The sequence below is a fragment of the Ziziphus jujuba genome, chromosome 4 (genome assembly GCF_031755915.1).
Source record: "Ziziphus jujuba cultivar Dongzao chromosome 4, ASM3175591v1".
Classification (NCBI taxonomy): domain Eukaryota; kingdom Viridiplantae; phylum Streptophyta; class Magnoliopsida; order Rosales; family Rhamnaceae; genus Ziziphus; species Ziziphus jujuba.
This window is the reverse complement of record NC_083382.1, coordinates 7,804,097-7,816,271: the sequence shown is the minus strand read 5'-3', so window position 1 is coordinate 7,816,271 and position 12,175 is coordinate 7,804,097.

Here is a 12,175-nt window from a genome sequence, read left to right as displayed (position 1 = left end):
ACCTTGGCTATTTTGCATATATATAGCTAGATAAATTGGTTTTATGACTTTGTATTCACTCCCGTGTATTGGAACTACTTATCTTTTTTATCATCACTGCTATCGAGTGAATCCAAACTGCATTTGAAAATTTAGGAAACCGACCTAATTAGAAGCCTATATACAGATATACATAAATATTATATATAATATTAACCACAAGAAAAAGAAAAAAGACGCACTTCATCCCATTAACTATATATTGTTGGAGTTATTTGAACATACCGATCTAAACATACCTAATAAAATTCCATTAAACATTTATATATCTAACACACACACACACACACATATATATATATATATATATATATGAGGATACTGCGTAAAAGTCCTAAACTTAATTGCTCTAAAGAACAAGCTTAGAATTAATTTGTATAACTACCACAATAAAATCTTAATATTGCAAAATATTGCAAATACATTGATAACTATAGCGCCCACCCTGAGAGAGTCGACGAAAGTCACCGACTCTCAAAATCAAAGTGAACAATAATTATGCTGCTGGTGCAACGTCGGCGCCATCATCATCGTCATCATCGTCTCCATCGTTCTCTCTGTAAACATGGTAGGGAACAATGGCCATAAGTTCCTCACCGACAAACAACTTGGAAAAACCAAGTTTATCTCTATTGAAAATCACCATTTTGGTGAATCTTAAAGAAAATGACAAAAGCTATACCTAACTTGAACTACAGAAATGATGAGTGGATGAAGCTACAGTGCATGGTGGTCTCTTATTTATAGTGCAAAACTTGTTTCTTTGCTTATATTTTTGCTTTTATTCTACAATGACCCTATTTATTTTTGAAAAATATACAAACACCTCCATTTTGTCAATATATATAATCACATTTATATTTTTGTGGATTTTATAGACATGATGGTTATTAGTATATAAAGAGTGGAGGCTTTTTAAAAATGTTTTAAAACAAGGAGGGGTTTTGATGCAATATTAGAAAACTCAAGATGAATGCAAACTCTAAATATGATAATTGGGAATGAGCATAAAACGGCATATTCAGATTTTTATCCCATCGTTTTCGTTTCTTTGTCTTTTCTTATCGCCCCTTAATCGATATGAAAAGTAAAACGGGGGTGATATACATTGTAGGGCTATACCCTCCATACGTTTTTCCAGCTTGCAGCTGGAGATGCACACGTGGCCTAAACTCATGGCAGTTGGCTGCATTGCACGTGATGCACGTGGAGGGAAGAGTCCTTGCACACTTTTATCGTCCAATATGAGATCCAAGACACTCGACACATCCAACTCCCACGAGCTCAAATATGAGATTGTGCATGATAATAGTGCTCCGACAATAAATTGTTTACAAAGTGATACGGAAATATGACAAGTTTTATTTTATTGCTTTATAAAATGTATAATTTTGATAAATTAATTTAAAATATATAGGAATAAATGAACTTTTAATAGAAGAGATGAAACTAATTACAAATCAATAAAAGTATTCATATCTCATTATTGAGGTAATTGTAAAGATATGAATGTCAAAAACATACCATTGGACAAATCTTCTAAAATAAAAAAGAGTTAAGAGCGAATAAAAAAACTCATATCACACTAATTAAAAAAAACATAAAACAATCATAACTTCATTTAAGTTTTCAATTTGCTTTTCAACAGAGATAACGAGGATTCGAATACAAGTTGTCCCAAAAAAAGATAACTTTTACAAGATGATGATTACAAATATGACCGATAACATTTTTCTTTATATGATGTAAAAATAAACATAACATTTCTTTAAACTGTCGCTCATGTTTCAGTTTGCTTCCTAAACCTTTTTTTTTTTTTTTAATAGCAATCTCCCCCCTGTTAACTTTGATATGGTATCAATTTACTCCATTTTAAAAATTTCTTGTTAGAATTTAACAAAATTGGTTGGCTATAATATTGAAATTGCTTGCTTATATTAATAAAATATGTTTTAAACAAATTTTTTTTTTTAACGAAGTTGGTAAAATATAAACCAAAAACAATATACTCTCAATATTATATTATATTTTGTATTAAATTTGATCAAAACTAAATTTTGGTTTGGATATAATTTAGGAATATAAGCAAATACTTTCCATATTATCCAGTCAATTTTGTCAAATTCTATCGAAATAGAAAAATTAAATGTGGAGCAAATTGACATTATGCTTAAGTTGAGGGAGGATATCGCAACATAAAGTAGTTTTGGAGGACAAATTGAAACTTCAATGAAGAAAGTTTAAGGAAATATTAAAATTGAAACTTCAATGAAGAAAGTTCAAGGAAATATTATGTTAATTTTTTCATTATATAATCATATAATTATACATAAAATAATGCCAAGCAGGCCAAGAGCCTAGCAGGTTGAAGTGAAAGGAGAAGATAGTGGCAAAGATAAAACACCATAAGAGCAACAGAAAAGGAGAATAAAAAGGAACTTATTACAATGCTGCCAATTTAGAAAGGGTGACCAAGAGGCAATATTATTCAAATACTAAAAACGACGTAAGCAACCACTGCCCAAACACAGTAAGAACTATTAATAATGAACAAATAAAAATAAAAACTATAAGCGAAGATCAAAGCCATCCCATCCCTTATTTAAATAGAACATACAAAAGAATAATGACATATATCATTTTATAGTTAGGCACACCAAAGGTGGGAATAAGCAGATGACAATTTGGAATCACCAAGGGAAGGGGGAAAGACATAGACTCAAGATGCTCACAGAGGGATCACGTAAAAATTAATTGAAAATAAATAATAATAAATCAAAAAAAAAAAAAAAACCATAAACATGATCAATTCACAGCCTTACCTACTTTATTCCTTTTATTTTTATATAAATATTTTTAAATGCATGCCTTGTGTGCCTTACCTACTTGCCAGAAGCTGACAATCCTAATGGTGTTTTCCGTGTATAGATATATATATATATATATATATATGAATTGGATTTCGAATTCAGTACCAAAAGTATTGGATTTTTTGTACCAAAATCAGACATAAAATGCAACCAAAAATTGCTCTCTCTGCTTCTTAAACCCAAATACTTCTTCTTTCCTTTTTCTTCTTCTTCTTCACAGCGAATACCAAAAACAACTCCATCTGCAGCCACAGACAGAAACAGAGACAGAGACACCGCTGTCCCTCTAACCATAACCAAAGCTGGGGTTAATAGCTCTATTGTCCATGGTGTTATGCCTCCGGAGGCTTATAGGGCTGGTAAGTCTGCTTCTGCCCGCTCACTAGCCTGGTCCTGCTGTTCCATTCTCCATTAGCTTTGTCATTCTCAGACTGTTTTTTTTCTTTTTTTTCTCTGCCATTTATTTTGTTGTACTGGTTTGGTTTCTGACATACCCATTTCCTGAAATTTGCCTTTTCAGGTTTTGCATCCCTACAAGAAACTTTTTGCGCCCACATTGCATTTCAATTATCTGTATTTTGAGACTGATGCTCCACAAGGTATTATTAATGAGCCTTTAAGAGCATATAATCTAGGAAAATTTGATTCTATCTTTTAGGAATCATTAACCAGTTTTCTCTAATCTGGTTGCTAAGAATCCAAGAACCAGATATAACATTGTATATTGCAGTGATCGATTAATTCGGTTCTCTTTCTATAAGTTAATTATATTCACGCAAAAATAAATAAATAAATAAATAAGAGCGAGAGTGGTAGTTTTTAAGAAATTTTCTATGACTGGCTTTTGGAAAGCTTGTGTCATTTTCTCTTGTACATGAAACAAATTTGAATTTTTTAAATTACTACCCTTTTTCATTCCATGCTTCAAACTCTTGGATTTGTTCTTGTGTATGTTGTATTCACATATTGTAAAATACAGTTTGGACTCTCATTTGGTGATTAGAACCAGTGCATACCTGATGTTTCACAAGATACTAGAATGTCATTATTGATTTTATATTCAGTGGGTTGTTTGTCAGTTTTTGGCTTTACTTTCCAAATTTTTTATTTTATATAGTCAGGCTACCTGCAATTTCTGGGTTGGGTATCATTATTATTATTATATATAGAGGTTTTGGAACTGGGGATCATGGTACATTCTGTGATTATTGGAATTTCTTTGGTGCTTCTGGAAGTTCCTAAACAATAAAACCTCTTCTTGTAGCTGCTTAACTTTCCATCTATTCTTTAAAGGCATGAGACTTGGAGGTTGCATAACTCATGTAATCTTTTTGTTTCCTCCCAATATTAATTTTTTTCACAAATTCTCTGAAATTTATACTTGTTTTTGTTTTTCTTTCTTTTTTTGATAAATACTTATTTTTGATTTTTTGGTTTATCATTTATATGATCGTATAATTAATTATATTCAAGCAAAAAAAAAAGTATTATTATTTTTTTATTGTATATGATTCTCATGTATATAAAATTACTTTCCCTTAAAAGGCGCTTGCTTAATAACTACAATCCCAAATTAAGGTTAATAAGAAATGTATGAGACTCTTAAGGGATTGAAATATAATTTTTTTCTAAAAAAGTCGCTTAAAAATAAAATAAAATTTTAATGTAAAAATATAGTTGTTTTTTTAATTTTTAAGAATATAAAGAGAAGTCTAAAATTTCAATTCATGAGGGAGAATTGTTGTTCATCTGAGTTCACATATATCATGTACAATAAATTTCCAGTAAAGATTGCACTAATCAGAAGGCAGACTTTTAGCATTCGTTTTTTAAAAAATGGTCTTCTTTTATTTTCTTAAAATATATATATTATTTATATATGATTTTGGTTGAATATACTAGTCAGTAAACCGACGAAGCTATTACTAATCATTTTAAAGTGATAAGTACGAACTTACTTTTGACCCATTGGCTTTTGTACGATGTTGCATCTGACATATGGAATAAAGCATTAATTTATCAACTCTTTTATTGAATATGATATACTTAAGCTTCTAGTTTTTACTTTTTAGACAACAATTATATTATTGACAAAAAAATAAAATAAAATACATCACTCAACTCTATACCTTCCTGTGTTTGAATAATCTCTCACACGTGGATTGGTTACCTTCTACTACTATCTGTCTCACCCCCAAATTGTTGCTGTCTGTTGTTAGGCTTGTATTTTCATCTCCTTCTCGAGAATCTACAAGGTTCGACAGAGTGGACAACTATGTTCGAAGAAGCCATTCATCTGCACATTGAACATGAAAACTGTGGTTGCAATATGACAATAATCTGCACTTTTCATCTACTGAAGGTCTCCAGGAAAATTACACAGCCAGCTACTGACTAATGGTTGTTTTGGTTACATAATCATATTGAGGAAGCTTCTCTATGTCCATCTCTGGACATCACGCTTCTGTTTTCACTCTATATTTCGAGCCCTTCCCATCATTATGGCTATGCCGACGCATAATATAAACAACAAAAACCGAATTCGACAGGTCATAAATAATTTGGATTTTTGATAGGCATCTAATCTTATATTCCTGAATAATTAAGAGATAGAGAGGGAGAGAGAAAGAACAAAGTAGAAGAAAGTAGAGAAGAAGAACTGAGGAAATACTTCATATTTCCCTAATCTGTGGAACAACCGACTGGATATTTAACCAAACTGCCACCAACCTAAGAAATAGAAACTACATCTACCAAGTGGAGAACACGGACCAACAATAATACCATAATAAAATAATATCTGTCAAAATAAAACTCGCACCAATTGCTGCAACTGCAATGTCTAAGTCTATGCTCAAGGCTCGTGGACGTGGATAGGAGACATGGGCCATCAATAGGACCCATATCATAAACCTAATGGCATGGTGGTTGCAGTAGCAGAGGACATTGACCTTTTCAAATCCGCACCACACCTACATTCTACATATATGTAAAGTAAAAAAGTTCTTTGTAATGATATTTTGTATTGAAATAACCTTTATGCACTCATAAAATTATGATTTCAAATAGGAATAATTATACATAAGAATAAATTTTATATTCTAATAAGTTTTAATTTTTCTTTTTTGAAATAATAAGTTATAATTTTTCTAAATCCTATTTGAATGAATTTACTTTCATATAGTACCTATTATTACATTAAAAGTAACAAGAAATATAAATTTATCTAAAATTGTATTGAAACTATGTTCATCTCTTTTATTAATTTTTATACCTTCAAAGGATGTATCTTATGTTCATGAAAAATTAAGATTAAGATAATTGATAAATAAGATTATTTTATAAAAATAGAAAACTAAAAAGAGATTAGTGATGATTTTTCAAAAATGATAAATGAGATTATTTTATAAAGATATGGAGTTTTTTATTCATAACTTCTTAAGAGGTTATCAATTCTAAAATGCTTAAGTTTGACATTTTTTTTAACTCTGAAACTAATCATTCTAAAAATGTCTTGGTATTATAAAAGTAACTATAATTACATTTAAATCATCTTCCGATCTACATCCGAACAATTAGGATTGGACATTAAATAGTCTGCCATTGTCTTACACTTGCCCATATAACGGTCTGAATATAATTATAGCAAAATTAAAAAGGCTTAAATAAAATTTATCCTAAGTAAAATCCTGTGTAGAAAGAGAAAAACAAAAACTCATTATAAATGCTAATGTAGATCATATAATCCATGACGACTTAATAATATAACGATTATATTGTAACACGATTTAATACATATATAATTATTTAGGTTAAATTTTATTTAGACCTTTTTCGGTTTTGAAAAATCATTATTAACATTTTTTTAGTTTTCAATATTTATCAAAAACGATCTATTTATTTGCTTCTATTAGTTAATTTTTAAACTATAAAAAAGTTAAAATTCAACATTTTATAATTGAATAATATTATGAAAATATAATTATGATTTTTCACAATTAAAATTAACTGTTAAAAAATAACAAATAAAATCTAAATGAAACTATAACTTAGAAAAAATTGAATAAATCTAAACCAAATTTTCTCTATAATTATTCCATTAGGGATATATAAAATAGTATAATATTAGGAGATATTGAAGACATAATTAATATAATGGAAAACAGAGTAAGTAATAACATCTAGTCATGTAGATATATATATATATATATATATATCTAGAAAGATCCTATGATCCCATTATTTATTTATTTATTTATTGAAAATAGCCTTATTTTTATTTCTTAATTGCCTGTTTTATTGATCTTTTACTTGTATACATATATATATATATATATATATATATATATAATAATAATAATAATTCTCACATCAAATGAAATAGTCAGAAACAATTATAAATGCGATGGTGTTTTAAAAAATTATCATTTTTTATAAACGCAATTGATGATGAATTTTTGAAAAACAGTTGTTTTTACCACTCTCTATACTTTTACAAATTTTTCCATGGAAATGACACACTTCCACAGGAAAACATATATTTATAAATGAATAAATAAATAGGGTCGTCCTCATATATAGCAAGTTAGTGTACATGGAGAATATATATATATATATATATATATATATATATGTATGTATATATGATGTGGAATGAAGGGATTCCAATTTAAAATCTATTGTCCGAAAAACCACTATTGGAGAGATCGGGCATTGTGCAAAGGAATAATAATTTATTGATTATTTAGTGAGTCAAACACAAAATTAATAATTGTCTCGAATATTATTTTTTCATTTTAATGCTGTCGATTAAACTTTTTATTTAAATTTTTTGTGAGATTTTCTTTTTGTAATATAAATTTGTGATCCGTATGAGAGTTATGAAATTGTGTTGAAATGTTTATAAATGATATTTATTTTAACTCAATTATCAAAATCAATCTTTTTTCTAAACATAATAATGGATATATTTCAGCAAATAAGCATTTAGAAACAGAAATCACACAATTTATTTTAAATCCAAATTAAGTAGTCAGGACTTACAATCCTATCACGGAACTCGCTAAATTAACATCTCCAATATTATTAAATATTTTTGGCTTACATATAACCAAAAATTTTCTGATCATGAAATTTTGGTTTTTAAAACAAAGATTGCTACATCTAGTCTAGGTTTTAATTTTCAAGTATTGAAATTTACCACATAAATATATTTGATTTAGATAAAGTCAAAATCCCTAACAAAGGATTGACTCTACATATGAAAATATTTAAGAGCTATTATTTTCTAAATCAATGATCTTGAATGATCTTGAGTTTGAAACTTCTATTTCCACTATCAGAAATTAAAAAAACAAAAACAAAATCCTTTAGTAGTAGGACTACTATAATATATATATAAATATATATATATATATATATATATATTTATGTATATATATATCTAAAACTAATTTGCTTGCTAGCTAGAAACTTATCACATATCAAAAGTAGAAGATATATGCCCTCTTTTTTAATTTCTTTAAAAAAAGTTTGATCCGTAAACAATATTTATATCATTGTGAAAAATATATATATATATATATAGATCTAAACTGATTTGCTAGCTAGCTAGAAACTTATAGACCTATAGAGGGAAAAATAGAAGATATATGCCCTCTTTTTTAATTTCTTTAAAAAAGGTTGATCCGTAAGTAATATTTATATAGCTTTATTGGAAAAAAAAAAAAACTATGATCACATCAATAAAAAACATATATACATATACAAAACATAAAATGAAAATGTACTAATATGTCAAATATTAAATGCGACATCAATTAATAATTTAATATTAAAATTTTAGTTGCGATATATAATTATTAGGTGCCCAAAATAAGGTGGTTATTAGGTTACTTATAAATCAAAATTGTATATATGTGTATTGTAAAAGAGTTGGAATACAATAATACACAGTTAGCTTAATTATTTGAATGCAAACTGAGTCTTAACTTTGTTACCCAAAAGGACGAAATAGAAGAGATTTATCTTCATACATACACATGCTTAGTGATGAAGAGTATCATAGCTTTCAAAAGCAGTAAAAACATCGATTTTTCGCCAGAAGAAATTTCATTAAGAAAGTATGCGTACATTATATAACCAAACGTACAACAAAGAACATATATAAATATATAATCCGATGCATAAACTGGTTGATGAAGCCTAGTAGAATCAAATTATATATAGGCACGTACCCCGAAGTTCGTTTCCTTCTCTTCCAAGATTTTGGTTGTCCAGGAATGAACGTTCATGGGTTTTAATTTTACTTCTTTTTTTTTTTTTTTTTTTTTTAATATTTGTATCCATTATTTTTCATTAATAAGGCATCAATATATGCTGTCAGACCTCTGGTCCAGACCATTTTTACAGTCCCACCAGCACGACAATGCTTTTATATATATATATATATATATATGACAGAGATTCTCTTATTCAAGATCGTGCAAATTAATAACTTGGGGGAACATGTCACACCAGTGTTAATACGCGATCATTCATACTAAATTGTACAGTGACATGTTTCTACAAATTATTAATTTACAACATCCTTAACAACAGAATCTCTAGAATATGAATGCGTAGAATATATGTATTTATATATATCTTTATATATATATATATATATATATGCATGCATTAGATATATCAAAATTCCTTTTCATCAGCTGAGAGTGATGATGAAGTAGTGAAAAAAACCTACAATGGCAATGATATTATGCTGCAGGCGCCACCTTCTTCCCATCATCATCGTCGTCATCATCGTCATCTCCATCATTTTCTCCACGAAGAATGAGAGATGCAAGTTGATCATCCTCAGTGACAATAAACATGGTAAAACCAGCAGGTCTCTTGCGTTTGGCACTCAGCATTTTTGGAACAATATGTGTTTATATAGTGAGAGAGAGAGAGAGAGAGAGAGAGAGAAGTAAGATGTAGTAAATTAATAATTAAAAGGAATATATATTTATTAATGATAGAGTCAATGGGGCTTGAGTGAAGGGTAGAAAGCTAGGAATAGTACCATTTATATTTATAATGAATCCTGGAAAGCATAAATACGTGTTGTCTCGGTAACTGGGTTTGGCTCTCGAAGGCAGTGGAAGGGCACATCGATGGATGGCAATGTAGAGATGATAATGAAAGGTTTGAAAAGGGGAAGAGACATATGGATGGGCAGCATGAATCCACGCATAAGTGTTTCCAACTTGTCATGTGATGACCACCGAGTACGTGACTACTCATGGAAGCTGCATGCATTACACATTCCACACATGGTTTCAACATCCCATGCACACTCCCTTCTTCTCCTTTTTCATGACACCTTGGATTCCTATATCTATAGTTATTTGGAATGGAGATCTTCTTCCCTCTTCTTCTTCTTGTTGCTCGAATCTTAACTCATCCTTAAAAAAGTTTTTATTTATTTATTTCTTAGTTGATGTTTTTATATGAGATGCTATCATATTAATTATATTAATTATTAAAAAGGTAAGAAAAAAGAATAGAAAATCCAAGTCCTGAATAATGTTACTTCATTTAATGTTAAATTTCTTTTTTTTTTTAAATAAAATAAATAAAACCTAAATATTACCCATAAGATTTGCATAGTTTTTATTATGAATGTTTGATTGCATATATGATCCAATGTGATTAAATTAATGGGTATTCCTAAATTAATTAATTAAAGTATGTAAAAATCTACCTCATATAATTATTTTGAGCTTTTAGACAATTAAAGGGGGCTTACACCATATTAACGCCAATTTTCAAAAAGAAAAATAAAAAAGATCATATGTTCATAGTGGCAAAAGCATATTTTATTTAAACTTTTTCAGTTTTGTCACAATTATACTTAAATCCATACTTTTGAAAAATTATCATTAATCTTTTTTTAATTCTTGTTATATATCAAATAGATTATCTGTTAGTTTTTATTAGTTAATTAAAAAAAAATAAAAAATTAATATTTTATTTTTGAACAATATTATCAAAATTTAATTATAATATTTAGATATAAAAATTAACTAGTAAAAACTGATTAAATAAGAAATTATTGTTGTCAAAAAGAATTTGACGAGTCTAAATGAAATATAAGCCTAGTAATACAACATCAAACAACGCAAATTAAGAAAATCGCCCAATTTTCTTGTTTTTTTTTTTTCAAGAAAGATAAAACCAAAACATAATCTTGTTAGGTTAGTATCAATTTTAAAAGTAGTAGTTTTCAACAATTAAAATTAAATTTCTAAACCAAAACTTGAATAACTATAAACCAGTCAAATAATAGATACCATTAAATTAAGGAATAAATATTAATTTCTGTTAACTTTTTGCTATTAAATTCATATTCCTTACCTCCCTTTTTGTGTAATTTGAAAAACGACCAGGAAGGACATGTATACATAGGGTGGAGTTCCATATCATCCATAGTGGGCATGTGGTGTGGTCAAACCCTCCTATTCTGAGTCTCATATCACCCCCAAATGGAAGCCTCCTTTAAAGAGGTCACCGCTTCTAGTTGCTCCCGGTTGTCGAGGGTTTGGAACAACCCTAAGTTCTATCACCACCTTAATATTTTCAAACCACCGCATGCTCTGATTCATCGCCACCGTCTTCATTATTTTGTTTATGAAAGAAGAAATATCAAAAAATTTACAAGTATGTATACACAATGAATAATTTTGGCAAGCAAGCTGCAATGAATACATACGATTTATAAGGGATTATTGCAAAACATGCATTTATCATGCATTTCCATTCTTTAATATTTCTCACCTATTTAAGTCAAAGAAGAAGAAGAGGAAAAAGAAACAAAGAAAAAAAAAAAAGCATTTATCATGCATTTCCTTTATTTAATATTTCTCAACTATTTAAGTAAAAATTTTAAAAAAAAAAATTGACCATAAAGGAAAAAAGGGAATATGTAGTTCTATAATCTCTGTATGCATGTATGTATGTATGTGGCATGGCCACATAATTGGAAAATGGCACGTGGGGACCCACACGTGAGCCGAACTCATGGAAGGTGGTTGCCTTCCACACTCCTTTCATGGAAGCAACATTCCCTGCACACTCCCACATAGCTTAGCCATGCATTAATATATATATACATAGTGTGTTCATTTTTATATATTTTTACTTTTTCTCATTTTTCTTTCTTTTTTTCTTCTCTAACCAACCCAATTTCTCTTTCTTTTTCTTCACCAATGTCGATATATGTCCAC